Below are 16,085 nucleotides of genomic sequence, written 5' to 3'. Positions count from 1 at the left end.
TTTTGCGGTACGCGGCCTCCCGCTGCTGTGGCCTCTCCCGTTGCGGAGCACAGGCTCCAGACGCGCAGGCTCCAGACGCGCAGGCTCAGCGGCCACGGCTCACGGGCCCAGCCGCTCTGCGGCATGTGGGATCTTCCCGGACCGGGGTACAAACCCGTGTCCCCTGCATCGGCAGGCGGACTCTCAACCACTGCGCCACCAGGGAAGCCCTGTATTCTCTCCTTTTAGCTGGAAGCTGTATCCATAAACTGATTCTCTTGTAGACCCCAACCTGATGCTTTATCCACTGGGAGAACCCTCTAAACCAGGCCAGCTGCCCCCTCCCCCAGCCTTCACTCCACCCACCTGACATGCCCTCCTGCTCACAGCAGCACAGACTTCCAGGTCTGCCTGGACCAGGTCCTGGAGCCCTCTCCAGATGAGTCCTGTCCTCATGGCTGCCCTGGGTTCCTTGTCTGCTCTGCAGAATAAGCGCCTTGTCCCTAATGGACCCCGGATAGTGCTCTATGTACCCCGCCCCACGCTGACCGGTCCCCTGTGCGTTATCTCCCCACAGACGTGAGGCTTCGAGGGGAGGGCGACACCCCACTGCACCCACCCCACCCCACCTCCACCCAGGCCGCTGTGGCAAACCTCAACTTCTGGGTGCACAGCAAACACTTCTGGATTGATACCGATTCCATCCAGGTCATGCGCCGGCACCTTTACCTACTGGTTCTAGGAGTGGAGTGTGGAGTTATGCCTGAGTGGATATTTAATTAGTGCCTTTGTGGACATAGGGATTTAACTTTTCATTCTTTGGCTTGGGCGTTCCGGGAGTACATGGTTTTTGATAAAAAGCTATATGGAGTCATCCAATCTTGGAAGCTGTCCACCAACCCTGATTAAGTTCCCCTCCCTAGCTCTGAGCCTCTCCACCCCCACGCGCTGCCATCAGTGACCCTCCCACCATAACAAGAAGGTCTGACAAACTCCTTCCAGCCCCTTGTGGAGACTCTTGCCCCTGACCCATGGGTATTTTTCAGTTTTAGAACTACAGAAGGAGACCCTTCCTGCCTTCCTGAAGCAAATCTGCCTGCCTGGCGCAGGCTTTGTGCAGGGCGTGCCCCACCAAGGAATGAATCATTAACACTGGGATTTCAGGCAGGGGGCACCTGTTGGAAGAGATAAATTGAAGTCTGAACCATCTTCCTGGGGTTCTGCCAACCTCAGCCCCATCCTGGGCCTTCATAGACTGATGGGCCTTTGGGATTTACCTCTGGCCCTGGGATGCTTTAATGTTTGTGGCCTGCCGGTGAAGAGTGGCAGAGGCCATGGAGGGCCAGGTCTCTCATTGGTCTCATTTGTTTTGAGCTGAGTCTCCATCACACACCAGGCAGCTGGTCTCTGGGGAAGAAGGACCCTCCCTCCCTGGCTCCTCCCCGCTTTCTGAGAACCACCAGCCTAGGTACCCAGGAGTTAGTGAAGGTTCCCCCCAGGTGAAGGGCAGTTCTGGGTAAAAGGTCTGACAGCAGCGGGAGCCTCGAGCTCCTGTGGGCGTGGTGTGCGATTTCAAGGAACAGCTTGGGCAAGGGTGCTCCGCCACACCTCTCTGGGATTGGTGGCTGGCCCACCCCAAATGTGGACTGTTGGGTCTCTGGTCGGCATTTCTGAGTCAGTCTTAGAATGGCGACAAAGCCAGGGACAGCCTGGTGATACTGTGTTTGTCGTTGGGGAGAATAGGGCAGTAGGTGCTCCCACTTCAGGCTTCAGGACTCCCTCTGGGCCAAGTTCCCTGGGCAACCCCATGGAGGGAGCCACGGTTCTGTGCTTACTTCCTGCACTTCCCTCCTTTTCATTTGCCACTTGAATGCTTGCTGTGCAGTGTTTTATTTGATAAGTTACACTCACGACCCTTTAAAGAGAAAACATATAATTCTAGTAATTTTATTGGGCTCAGGTTTCAGGCAAATGGAAATAAAATTGCCTCTAAAAATAAAAGACATGCAGAATTGGAGAAAAAACAATAACAATGAAAAGCCATCCCTGATTTGACATAAATGGTAAGGCATTTTGTGAAATGTTAGAGAAAAAATAAACAAACGAGAGATCCAGGAGAAAAGTGGGGGAAAAGCTCCTCCACTACCCTTGCTTTCATTTCTGCTTTACCTTTACGAAGGGGCTTACTTTTCGTATTAGAAAGTGAGGCGTAAAGCGCGGCTAGTGAAATTGGTCCTTGTCCCGCGCTGAACAGTACAGGTGGACAAAAAGGGGCTGCCTGCCAAATACTTCTGGTTGGAGGGAGGAGTGGGAGTGCTCTCTCAAAACCACTCCTGGAATGGCTTAACTCGCCCAGCACGAATCAATGACAACCTCCCGCCGGCTGCGGCAGGCTCCCCTGAGCTGCGCTGCCGCGTGGATTCTCAGCCCGGGACCCTGGCGGCGCTCAGGACACGACCCGGGCACGAGCGGCGTCCCCGGGGCGGCCAGGTGGGTCTGCGGCGGCCTCGGCCGGAGTGGGCTGGGATGGGCTCGGGGCTCCGGGCAGGCGGCCGTGGAGGCGGGGGTGGGGAGGAGGCGCCCAGCGGCTGCATCCCCTCTCCGGGCACTGCGGGGACGCCTGGCCCGGGTGGCGGCTCGGACTGGCTCTCGCCGGGCGTGAGTGGCGGCGTCCGCGAGGAATTTCAAAGCCGCGCCTGGGCTGGAAACGAGCGTGCTGGGGAAAGCGGGGCTAGGGCCCCCGCGGTAATGCAGGGGCGCGCGGCCGCCTACCTCCCAGCGCAGCGCAGGAAAGAATCGGGGACTCGGAATACAGCAACTCTGCTCGCGTTCTCAGCGCCCGCGGCCCTCGCGTCAGGTTTTGGAGTGGCAGAAAGGGGACAGCGGAGAGTGCGAGGGGCACTCTGGAAGGTGGTGGTCGATGGACATTGTTAGTTTCAAGACCCTCCCCCCAAAAAAGCTTGCCCCCCCCATGTCAGATGCAAAACTTGGGGGCGGGGGCAGGGAGAAATCCAAGGTAACTCCTGGCAGAAGTCAGGACAGGGACAGGAATGAAAGGGGGATTGGCACAAGTCGCTGGGCGAGCCGGAGGGAAACCCGTCGCCGTCCCGGGCAGAATCGCCAGCAGAACCGGGTGGGTGGGGACCCTTCCCTGTGCCCTGACCTGGGCGGGGGTGGGCGGTGGAGCCAAGCCCGGGTCCCGGAGCTCCAGAGGCGGCCGGGTCCGGGTGGGACGGGCCGGCTCCGCGCGCCCCAACCCGCGTCGCCCTCGCGACCGCCGGGTTCCCTGCAGCAGGGTACCCGTAGCGGCCGCGGGCTGGCCTGGGAGGGACTCAGGAAAGAGCCTGCACACACACATCCCCCCGTCACACACACACCCCGGCGCTGAGGGTCGAGCGGGTGCAGTATTCTTCCTGTCTGTGGTCAGGGCTCCGTGGGTCGTCGGGTTTGGTCGTTCTGGTTTCTGGCTTCTGTTGTCCCGGCTGTGGACGGTGGGCCGGGGACGGCTGCCCTTTTTCTTTTAACCCCTGGTACTGGGCTCTGCACAGGAGGCAGCCTCATTCCCGCGATTCATTGGGCGACGGGTGGCGTACCCCTTACAATCCCTCCAAATGCAGGAATATGAACAAGTTAAGGAAGTGGTTGAAACAATCAGGCAGTTTTCTCCAGACATAGAAGTTTTTGTGGAAGGGAAGGGATAGGAAGGGCAAAGGTCCTGCCAGGTTCAAGTTTCAGCTCCACTCCGTCACCCAGTTAAATCCTAGGAATTAGAAGGGTTCAGGGACCTCCTCTGGATAGATCTCCAGATCTCTTCTAACAAGTCAAAAGAGACACAAGCTACACACTGGGCCCTTCCCTGAATCAACTTTTCCTTGAGAGACAACTGGGAGAGCCATTTGGGGATCTGAGAAGAGGCACTTTAGCAGCCAAAGGTCTACAAAGGCTTAAAATAAGAGGAGGCTTTGGGGCAGGACCCTGAGGGAGGAAGACCAAAAGAGCAAAGGCCCGGAGGTCATAGAACTCGAGGCTTATCCTGCCGTGTCAGCTGTGGGAGATAAGCCAAAGAGGGTACGGGCAGGGAAGAGAGGGATGGGACATTCAGAGACCATCTACCGTGCCAGGTACTGCGCTTGGCATACTTTATCTCCTCTAACCCACACAACCCATCGGATATGAATCATCAGCTCCACTTTGCAGATGAGGAAACTGAAGCTCAAAGGGGTTAAGTAAACTGCCCAACTACTTAGCGACAGAACCAGGAATCCAAGCTACCCATTATACCACCCATCTTTTAGAATGTTTCATTTTAGTTGAGGAGACAGGACTCCATCACTCTGGTATAATTATTGTACAAAATAGTATGTGTTACATCCCATGTTAACCTTCTTGAACCTGAGTTTCTTCCCACTCAATCAGTCAATCATTTATTCGACAACTGTCATATTGTCTAATGTGTGATTCCAAGCACCGTGCTAAGTGTTGGCATACATTAGTAAGTGAAATCTGACCTGGTCCCTGACCTCTGTCAATGGGCATAGTAATTGTAACAGTACGTCCTTCAGTGACTACTGAGTGAATGAAATGAGACGGTGTGTGGGAAGGTGCTACAGAAGCATGGCCGTGAAGGAGGAGAGGCAGCGGGGGGCCGGGGGAAGACGAGGGGTGGGCAGTTGGAATGGTGAGTGTCCCCATGCTGCAGCCGTGAGGGCTGGTCCCTGGAGTGCACACAGTACCTAGGAAGCTGTTTGAGCCCCTGCTGTTCAGATTACTGGCTTACAGCCGTGGGTTCTGAGATGAGCCTTTAGTTTTGGGCATCGAAACTGGAGAGGACAAGACCCCATGCAGCCTCTAGGAGGACTGATGCCTCTCTGCAGCAGTGCCAGCCAGGCTGAGAGCTGCCCCGAGAGCATCACTCCCGGTCCCCACCCTCGTTCCTCAGCAGCTGCAATGGCACCTTCCATACTCTCAGGGCCGGAGCTGCAGCTCCAAGCCCCTCATCCTACCGTTGGGGAAGTTGGTCCGTGTTCACAGGACTTGGTAGTGAAGCCAGCACTAGAACCCAGGTCTCTTGACTGTCCGTAGCTCTCAGAGCAGCTCACCCCCGCCTGCCAGGGTGTTTCAGGACTCAACTGAAAAGATGGTGTTCCATCCGCTATATCTCCGCTCACGATGCCATTCCCCGATGCTCCTGTCCATCTCTGCTTTAGCTGAACAGACATATCTGTCCTAATAAAACGGTGTCAGATGAATCTTTGACACAGAGCGGCCATAAATATTTCAGGACATTTGGCCTGTTAACTCTCCTTCCATCTTGAATGGTATAATAGGTGTAAGACAACTGCCTCTAAAATTAACTCTCACTTTTGTGAGGAAGGTGAACTGATAAATCTTGCCTTGAAGCTAAGCCCATCTGAGGGATGTTCTGCGGGCTTACTTCTTCAGAACTGACACCAACTCTTCTGGGGAGGACGATTTTCCTCTTCCTTTCTTCTTTGTTTCTTTTTTTTTTCTTTTCTTTCTTTTCTTTTTTTTTAAATCTCTTGGCTTTGAGGTCACAAGATCACGTTGTATTCCATTTTGAAGTCGTGGTGACAGGATAAAGGCATTTTTCTCCTAATATTGAGATGATCGACCTGATCAGAGCGGTGAGCCCCCTCCCGGCTGCCCCATGTTTACAGCGATTGCACAGGTGGATAATTGCATGGGGATGTCTGTTTGCTCAGCGCTTGCTCAGCCGTGCAGCCCTACAGGTTGGGCCAGGGAGAGAGCTGTTCAGTTTATTTTCCTTTGGCTGGGAACTGTGGAGATGAATAGAGGGAGGGGAATCTGGGGTTGAGAGACTGTTGCCAAGAGCAATTTGGAGTCTCCTTCATATTAGTCAGAGATTGTGTTTTTTCCTTTCTCAAGCTGCCTGCCTCCTAGTAACTTCCACCGAGGACTTTTTTCCATCTTTGTGCGCGCTTGTTAGTTTTTGTTTTGGTTTTTAAGTTGCTGGACTTCTCATGACTTAGCCAAAAACAGATAACTTGAGGAATGGGGTGATGAAATGGGCCCTTTGTACTATATATTCTGCATGTCGTTACTTAATAAATTTGAATACTGATAGACCCCGAAGTACCACGATGGAGTAAGATGAGTAATTCCTTTGAAGGGAGAGTTTATCTTCAGTGGATGACTTTCAAAATTGCAGCATAATTTAACTTTCCCTTTGTCCATCTCGAGCCTGTGTTTAGAAAAAGAAGAATGTGTGCTCTCCTGTCTCACTCCCTTTTGTTCCCTTTGGGAGGCCCCCTCCATCGGGGCCTTGCTTGGAAGGGGACCAGCCAGAGTGGGCCTCCTTCCCTTTCCTCATCACCCCCGCATCTCCTCCACCTGCAGGAGGCCAGCAGTCGAGAAGGAAGCTTCCCCCGGGGGTAAGAGCTCTTCCCCAGTAGTGGCCTGGCTCGGGTCACATGAGGTGCAGAAGGGGAAAAGCTGGCACGACCGAAGCCTGCCCCTCCTGGGCCAGAACCCCGGGGCGGGATGTTCTTCATCTGTCAAGAAGTGAGTTCATCCTCTGAACAAATTGAGTAGAGCAGCACCGAGACACAGAACTGAAAAAACCGCCTAATAATAGAGTACACAGTCAGTGTCGGCTTTTTCAAATTAGATACAAACCAGAAGCAGATGTACACGTGACCTCCCCAAATAATATCACAGAGCTGAACTTGGCCTTCAGAAAAATTCTGCCTTGCCTACACACGCATGTGTGCACATGTACACTCAGGGCTGTTGCTTTGTTGGCTGTGGCTTCTGGCTGATAATTTTGCTCTTTCTGGAGCTAACGGGTTGATCCATTGTTTTTTGCGAGGCTACTGGTAAAAGTAAGAGGTGACAGTGACCCTAATTCCTGTTGATACGTGCCTTCTTTTAAGCCCTAGGGAAGTCTAGCAGAGAACGCCTCTGTTTAGCAGAACCTAAATAACAGGAACTTTTCTAAGGTTTGTTGTTGTTTTTTTTTAATACCAGCTTTATTGAGCTATAAGTCACATACCGTGCGAGTCACCCACTTAAAGTGTACAAGTCAGTGGTTTTTAGTATATTTACAAAGTTGTGCTACCCTCACCACCATCAATTTTAGAATATTTTCATCACACCAAGAAGAACCCCGTAACCATTAGCACTCACTCCCCATTTCACCCCAACTCCCCAGTTCTAGGTCACCAAAAATCTACTTTCTATCTCTAAATATATTTGCCTGTTCTGGACATTTCATATCAATGGAATCAGAGAATGTGCGGCCTTTTGCGACTGCTTTCACTTCACGTAATGTTTTTAAGGTTCATCCACACTGTAGCATGTGTCGGTATTTCGTTTCCTTATTGTTGAATAATGCTCCTTGTATGGATATATCACATTTTATTTATCCAATCATCACCTGATGGTTAGCTGGGTTGTTTCCATGTTTGGCTCTTGTCAATAATACTATGAACATTCACGCACAAGATGTTGTTTGGCCATAGGTTAGTCTTTCTCTTGGCTATATCCCTAGGAGTGGAATCGCTGAGTCAGATGGTAACTCTGCGTGTTACCTTTTGGGAAACTGCTGACTGCTCTTCACAGTGGCTGTACCATTTTACATTCCCGTCAGCAGTGTGTAAGGATTCCAGTTTCTCAACATCTTTGACAACATTTATTGATAATATCTGCCTTTTTAATTGTAGCCATCCTATTTTCTAAGGGTTTATATGCTCAAGGAAGCAGCACCCAGGAAATATTCTGGAATCAGCTAAGTCACATTTGCTTGCCGTACCTACAGTGAGATCCATGTGTTTCAACTTCTTGATCATCCTACCTAGCCTGGTGTTTCCTCTGCATGTCCCAGACCTCTCACCAGGTTTTCCCTATAAGTTTCTACGGGACAGTGCAGGGTCGCACGGTGTGACACTGTTCTATGGGACAATGCAGGGGTCGGTGCTCTCATTCTGTTTTCCCAAGGAATGCTCCAGAGAGCCGGCAGTGGGGCCCGCTCCCTCAGCCCCACTTCATCCAGATGCAGCTGCTGATGGAAAACCAGGCCCTGGGAAAGGAAGAAATTGACCTGAAGGGAAATAAATGTGACATTCATTGGACAAGCTGTTCAATGTTTGGGACTTCGATGGAGACAGCTAAGATCCTGACCTTTTTATTGTGTTAAATGACACTTTTGGGACCACGAATAAAACTGTTGGAGAGCTAACATCATAACCAGATGGCAGCCGGGCAACACAAGGCCACCTCGTCCCGTTCCTGTTCGGGCCTTGAGCTGGAGGCAAGATCCATTGATTCATGCAGAACTGCTAGGTGTGGCTGGGTGCTCTATTTCACACTGTTATTTCAGCTCCATGATGAAGTAATTTCATCCCCTTGTCATACCTATGGGACCGACTGGAGTCACACTCTTAACAGAGGTAGATAGGAGCCGAGTGGTTCAGGGGGGACTCACCTAGTTTGAAAGACTGCCAAAGATTATGAAAAATTATCCTTTCACCCAGAACATGCTAAAATCTCAGTCAGTGGCATCAAGTTCAGTATAAGCAGACCTCAGTACCGGAAATGAATTCCAATAGCTTCTTGGATATCATTGTCAAGCAGCTGGGATCAGGCCCAGCTACCAATTTACTCTTCACTTTCAAGCAGTGCTTAATCCAGCAGTTCCTAAACCTGACTCCAGGTCGTCATCACCTATGAAACATTTTAAAGATTACATGTGCCCGGCCCCACCCACGAGGTACTGAAGCAGATGCTCGGCAGAGGGGAGCAGGCACCTGAAGGCGGTTGTGATGGAGAGTGAGAACACAGGCTGACCTCTCTGGGCTTCAGTTTCCTTTCTCAAAACGAGGCGTTGGATTAGACTGGCGTCTCCAGAGGGATTCGTGGAGCTGATTCAAGCAGAACAGTTTGGGATGAGTCTGTTTTTGCATGAAATTTTATTTCTACAAGGGAGCTTCTGCTGCTGAAATAAAATTCAGAGAGCCCGTGAGTGGATGGTTTCTGAAGTTCAGCTATGACAGTTCTGAGTGTCACATTCTAAGAGGACAGTTGTCCCAACTTCTTGGAAGAGGATTTAGCAGGAGTCATGCAAATGGAAGTTACTCGATAAGGGAGTCACGCTCTGTGAGGGTCTGAGCTGCCTGGCTGGCTGTGTGCACCACGGTGACGAGGTAGAATATGATTCAGTAGCCCTTTCTTCTCCCACTCCCCTCGGTAGCATCCCTACCCACCTCCCTTGAAGTCCCCATAGCTTTCCTCCCCTTCTTCTACTGCTGTTTCTAATAGTAGCCCAGAGTGTCAGACATTCATTCATTCGTCATCCATTTAGCCACTTCCCACACACCTCCTATAGGTGACGAATTGACTAACACTCCATTTCTGTCCTCCGATAATGTGCCACACATTTTAACCAGAGAGGCGGCCTAAGGCTAGCCCCCAGAAGTGCCATCTCAGGGCCCCCTTGATTTGGATGGAGGGTTGTGGAGAGGCCTGAATTCACGGCATGTCTGGAGGGTGGCCTCACCTCTAACCCTGTCTGCAAGCTCTGCTCCTCCCCCCTCCCCCACTGGGGCTGTGCCCTCAGCAGGCGGCTCAGAAAACGCTTCTGTCATCCCTGGTCTCAGCCAGAGACCATGCCCTCCTCCTCAACACGCACCTGCTCGGGAGAGGCGGGCGGAGGCGGGAAAGGGAGGGCTGGTTTATTTGGAGATCCAGCCCTTGGCTCCCACCCCATACCCCTGACTGGACAACTCGCAGGACAGCTGTGCTTGAAGGACTGAAATCATCAGTGTTCATTAAAGCTATTGGAGGGAGGGGAAGCAGGGCGGGGTGGGGGGCAGCCCCACGTATCTGCCTCCCAACAAGCACGAGGCCAGGTGAGGCCCAGAGCCACTCCCTCCCTCCCGTCCTGGTGAACACGACATTAGAGCCACTGCTTGGGGGTGTTTTGAGAGGTGTTTTTTCTAATGAAGGAAGAACCTTGAAGGTTCATTTGAATGGGGATTAATGTCTCTGTGGCCTGGACCTGCAGAGGAGAAATTCTAGAAGGGGAGAAGTTTCAATAAAAGGAAACGGGCTTGCTCTGCCTCCTACTGACCTGTGGGGCCTCCTCTGCTGGCAGCTTGGAAGGAAATATGTTTGAGGCAGTTTTCCGGGCATCGCTGTATCTTCTTTTGGATTCTGTGTTGGAGAGGGGGTATGGGGTGTGTGTGTGTGTGTGTTTTCGGTGAACATTCCACTCTGAGTATGGACTGCCTAAACTCTGGGGTTCTAACCAGGTTATGAAGACCCCCTGAGTGTATGTTCAACCCTTAGGTTTTTTCGGGGTTTTTTTTGCGGTATGCGAGCCTCTCACTGTTGCGGCCTCTCCCGTTGCGGAGCACAGGCTCTGGACGCGCAGGCTCAGCGGCCATGGCCCACGGGCCCAGCCGCTCCGCGGCATGTAGGATCTTCCCGGACCGGGGCACGAACCCGTGTCCCCTGCATCGGCAGGCGGACTCTCAACCACTGCGCCACCAGGGAAGCCCCAACCCTTAGTTTTGCATCACTCCCTTTTAGCAGTACTTGTGCAGGGCAGCAAAACTTTTTCTCCTGGTCCTTTCATGCTATTCTTTCACTGTTCCAATTCCTCCACCTGCACGGAGCCTGCCGATCCAGGAATCATTCTGTGTTCCGGAATCACTGCACCCACCCAGCCTCTTAGCACCCCTTCAGGACTCCCGCTCCATCCTCTCTTTCTGATGATCTGACCCAGTTATTAGGAGAAAGCCAATCTGTTACACTAACCCACACGAAGCCACCAAAGCCTCTGGCAACCCCATTACCCCCTTCAGGGGGTGTCTGTCTTTGAAAGAGGAGACTTAAGTTTCTAATGGGGGGACTTCAGGTGTGAGGATAAAGCACAGTAACTCGGGGTGGAGTGTGGAGGCAGTTTCTGTGGGAATGGGGACCTCCTAGAACCACTTTCATCAAGTGACATCTGTACCTGCTTGTGCGGCCTGGGCACAGACTTGGCCCCAGGGTGGTGGGGGCAGTGAGGCAAGAGGAGGATGAGGGCACCTTGGGGAGGAGTGTCAGTTGGGGTACATGGCAGGGAGAACCAGGGGCTTCTGAAGGACAACCGCACTAAACAGACCGCAGGTTAATGTTTGAGCAGGTGGGGATGAGTTCCTTCCGGCCGGTGGGTTTCTTCAAGGTGACACTGGACCCCAGGAAGGTTGGGGAACAAACGGAGTGAACACAAAGATGGAGAGGAAGGCGTGCTCTGGAGGACGGGACCCTGCGTGGTGGGCCCCTGGCTGGCCTGGTGCACACCCAGCTGTGGGGTCTCTACTCCACTGCCCGCTCCTCCCTGCCTTCTCTTGTTGGGCTCCCCGCTGTGGGACGCTTCCCTACACCCTCCCTCCCTACCCTCCTCCCTTCCTCCCATGGTGCACCCTCTGAGTGAACCTGGCTTCCAGCTCTTGGAAGCCTTTCCAATAACATGGCGGTGAGCTCTTTGCAGACCCAGGCAGAGAGGGGCTGAGCGTCAGCCAACCCCGGGCCCACGCTGGGATGAACTGGCCAGACCAAGTGAGCCTCCGCTGGGGGCAGCCAGGAGAGGATGGGTGGGGCCTTCCCGGCAGCCAGTGGGGCCATTGCGAGCGACGCCTAGTCAGCAAGGACAGAAGCAGCGCCTACTGTGTGCCAGGCCCTGTGCTGGCCCCAGAAAGCATGCAGATGCAGCTCCCCAGCCCCTGCCCTCCCACGATTGTCATCCGTTTACCCAGTTAAGACAGAACTTGAAAATGAAGCGAGAGCCTATAAAAGTGACAGACTCTGCTAACTGGTCCAGAAAGATGGTGCTATTCAGAGTCAGAGCAGGGGATGAGGGGCAGAGGGCTCAGGGGAGGCTTCATGGAGAGGCTCGGAGCTGGGACCAGAGGCGAAGCGGCGTGCCACAGCCTCTTAGCTCACAGGCTCTGCAATCGGGGCCTGTTTCAAGACCTGGTTCTCATTTACAGGCTCTGTGGCATTGGACTAGTTACATAATGTCCCTGTGCTGTGGTGTCCCCATTTGTAAAATGGGGATGAAACCTCATAGGGTTGCTGTGAGGACGGAATGAGAGCATCCCTCAGTGCCCGGCCTGTAAGTGCTGGCTTTCACCAGCTGGACAGGGCAAACTCTGATGCAGCACAATGGCCTCTTCCAAGCAGGCATCCCCAGGTGACCTGGAGCTGGATGGGGGCGTCCCTTTGGCCAGGATCTCCCTTGGGGGCTGGAACTGTCTGAAATTTTAGAAAATATCTGAGCAGCATTCTGTGGAAAGTAGTGGAGGTGCGAGTCCACAGTCAGTTTTAAGTGACTCGATTAAAAACCCAAGGGTCTCTCTGGGCAGGACAGGGCTCTGAGGCCTGCTCTGATGGGGAGAGAGGGGGCAGCACACTAGGGCTGTCTTCAAGTCCCAGGGTGTCAGGGGGTGGGTAGATTAAAGATAGTTATGCTGGTGTGTTTAATAAGACGCAGCTGTGACAAAATTCTGGCCTGCTCTTAGACTAAGTCAGTTGACTAAGGAAAGTGAAGAATTACCATAGAATGGGTTATTCAAAATCATTATTATCGGGTATCAATTCAGAGCAGGTAATAGTGGAGGTAGGGAGGAATCAGCATGAGAGGTAATAAAGGAAACAGAAAACATCAGTGTGTAAACTTTTTAAACACCATCCTTTGAAGAGATCAAATGTTATAAAAGAATGGCCCAGCCACGTTTGTAAAGTTTCCCAGAGTACACATTGCTCCTGCAGTGGCCCTGTGCCAGCACACCCACGGCCCTGCTCTTTGCAGGACCCTGGTGGAGTTGCTTGCCCGAAACACACCAGGGAAAGGGTTCTCCATGTCACGTGTTCTTAGAATGCACCACTGGCTACAGCAGCGCGACCACACCATGACAGACGGACATCTGCTGGACGGTGTCTCCTGGGGCTGCCTGGCCAGGGTCAATGCCCTGGATGGCCTAGTCCACTGGGGCCACCTAATGAAGGGCCAAGCAGACAATGTCAGGGCCTCAAAAGGACCTCCTGCTCCAAAAGTTCTTCCTCGCAGATGGAGGAGGCAAAATATGCATTTTCTTAACCCCACGACCACACTCTTGCCACAGCGCTTGACTGCATCTCCCAACCCTTAGGTCATTATGGCCAGCACCCTCCATCTCGCTTCCCCAGCCTGCTGTGATCTGAGTACCAGGATGGAAAAGTCGGGAAACAAGTTGCTTTGACTGGTGGTGTCCCAGGCACAGAGGGCTGTCCATACTCATATGACCAAGAGGGCTCCCCAGTAAGGTGGCTGGCGGTCAGTGGCCCAGGGATGCAAGAACAGATGTCTGGAAGGCAGCCAAGAAAAGACACGCCATTCAGGGCTGGGGAACCTTGCTCCTTGGGACACTACCTCGTCCAGAGTCCCATTCAGGAGGGAGGTCCCTTCCATGGCTTCCACAGTGGGAGACACCTGCTGGGGAAGACTCATCCACTTTCCAGTCAGGTCACCGTGGACTTCTTGGAATCTCTGAGCCTCAGGTATTCATCTGTACAATGGGAAAGTTATAGCTGTCTCCTGACCTGATGAAGGAATTAAAAAGATAAATTATGCACCATGTCTAACACACAGTAGCCGTAATTTTGAAAATAGCTTTCAACTCGGCACTTGCGTACAGCAAATTTCTGGGTCCCGACACACCCACCCAACCCCACCAAGAACCTCTCCTTTGTCCAGTGGCTCCTGTGTTCTGCCCGTGATCATGGTATTTTTTCGCCACCACTGAGGGCTTTCATCAGTAGCCACCACGCCTGCCTTGGCCTGGCCCTAGATTTCCTACTGGTTGTCCCTAGATTGGCCACTGCTGTTCCTACTGGAGCAGAGGGGCTGGGAAACAGGGTGATAGCAAGGAGCTTTCTCCCCAACTAATGTTAAAACCCTTCCTGTCCATTTCCCCAAAAGGCGTGTTTGCTTTTTCCATCTTCTCCCTCACACTTCCTCCTTGAAGAAGTCGAGCTCCTCCGGGGCTGGCTCAGAGAGCACTTCACAGACACCAAACTAAAACTACCAAGCAGTATCCCGTCAGGATTCCCAGTGTCTCAGCCAGTGAGGGTGGGTGCCCCGGCCTTCATCCCAAGGTCCCGAGACCCTCCAGCCACCGCCCCCAAACCCCTGCATCACTGTGCCCCAAAGACCCTTGTGGTCCTCACACAGTCAGGACTCCTGGTAGCTGGTCCTGTTGGCCAGGACTGCACGGGTGGGCATGCAGACTCCCTCCCACCCCCTCCCCCAGCAGCCTGTCTGTAGTAACGATTTATGTGATCAATAAGAAGATAAACAATAAGTTGGTAGCAAAAGGTAATTGGCAGCAAAGCACCATGGTTCTTCAAGATGGTTGGTTGCATTTTGTTTGGCTTTGGGGACTGTGGTGCAGATTCTATCCCAGCAGGTGCTCTTGGCTTCTGATGAGCTAGATGCCACCCAGAGTCTCCTACATGTTCACATGAAGGCAACTGCTCCCACCTCCTTCCCATTCCAGTGTCGCCCGAGGGTCTCAGACAGGCAGACAGACTTCAGGCTTTGCGTGGCTCTTCACTAGCTTTTCATCAACCCTGCAAAGTTCAGCATTACTAGGGAGAGGTCACCACGCCCCGAAGGAACAGATGCCAATTAAAGGGGCCCAGTTTGCCTGAAGAGTTGGGGAGCCGGTATCCAGCCTGTGATCCCCAGGTTGTAGGGTTAACGTGACAACTAAAATGACTCCTCACAGACGGCTTTGCCTTAATTGGCATTTTTCCTGGCTGGCTGAGCCCTGCAGGAAAGACATCCTCCCTGTCTCCAGGCTACACCACCTCCTGTCTATCATGGACCCCAGAGCTGAGCATCATACATAAAATACAACAGAAACAACTCTTCCTAGTAATAAACAAGACCATAATATATATGTGTTTGTGTTTTACAAGTTAATTAATAAAAACTTACATAATAATTCCTAAGAAGAACTGCATGTTAAGGATGCGCCTTGCAGCATTTATTACTATCAACACATCCACTGTTCTTACAGCACTTGGAGGCTAAACTACAGAATTAAGCCTGGATTTAGTCTGTGAATTACTTTAGGTGTTATAGTCCCTGTTTCTCCAAGGCTGGGGACTCTGGGCAGCTGACTCGGAAGCAGAGTTTAGTGTGAGGATGTTAGTCAGAGGTGCCCTGGGGATCCACCCCTGCAGAATGCTGAGGCAGGGAGCAGGCAGGGCAGAGACGAAGCTGGTGATGCAGCCCCTCAGCTTCAGCCATCCTCGCGGGGTCATCTGGAGCACACATGGCCACCTCTGGTTTGTCCCACGCCTTTATAGAGCCCCTGAGACCTCAGGCAGTCATGGAATGTGTGTGTCCCTAGACTGGCATGCCTTTGGGTGGCTCTGCAGCCCAGGCCATCCTGACGGGGTGGTCCTAGGCTGAGGGCTGACTGCAGACCACACTCCCACCAGCTGGGCCACCAGTCCTTTCTGAGGGGGAACCTGGGTGGCTCACATCTGTGCCTTCTGCAGCCTGTATATGTGGCTCAACCTTCTCAGTTTGTAAACTCCCTGGAGACAGGCTATCCATATATCCTGTATGGCTCTCTGACCCTCACAGCCCCTAGTGCGGAGCTGAGCACAAGACAGGTGATCGTAAGGCAGTCAGTGATCCATGTCGAGGTGCGGATAGGTTTGCCAGAGGCCTCTGTGCCTGGGGACCGATCACCCATGCCACAGCTGCCAGGCAGGAGATGTTACATTTCAGGGTGGCAGCTCCTCTGGCCCGAGCCCCAGGGAAAGGCTCCCCCGGGCCACGGATCCACACCCCTTCCTTCTGCAAGGACTCAGGGTCTGCGAGGGAATATTCTAACCTTCCTGGGGGTGGGACTAAGATTGTACGAGTTACATACGTTACCATCTCGTCTGTTCACTCATTCATTCATTTACTGAGCATCTCCAACGAAGCCAGCACGGTGCTGCCGAGCAACAGGGTGTGGGCAGTTTTCTCCCTTGTGGGGTGGAATGTATGTACAGCTGGATAGGAATCCTGGGCTGCGAGACCT

General features: G+C 52.8%; 1 protein-coding gene across 1 annotated transcript in view; it reads left to right on the top strand.

Moving 5' to 3' along the window:
• The first annotated feature begins 2,399 nt into the window (after nucleotides 1-2,399).
• Nucleotides 2,400-16,085, top strand: part of ZBTB7C (zinc finger and BTB domain containing 7C) — a 101,733-nt gene continuing 88,047 nt past the window's right edge. The window contains exon 1 of the mRNA XM_024756798.1: nucleotides 2,400-2,469. The gene's annotated coding sequence lies outside the window, so the exon portion shown is untranslated. The remainder of the gene's footprint in view (nucleotides 2,470-16,085) is intronic.

The sequence above is a fragment of the Neophocaena asiaeorientalis genome, unplaced genomic scaffold (assembly GCF_003031525.2).
Source record: "Neophocaena asiaeorientalis asiaeorientalis breed wild unplaced genomic scaffold, Neophocaena_asiaeorientalis_V1.1 scaffold133, whole genome shotgun sequence".
NCBI classification, from domain to species: Eukaryota; Metazoa; Chordata; class Mammalia; order Artiodactyla; family Phocoenidae; genus Neophocaena; species Neophocaena asiaeorientalis.
The sequence above is the reverse complement of the archived record's forward strand: the minus strand, read 5'-3'. Positions and strand labels throughout refer to the sequence as shown.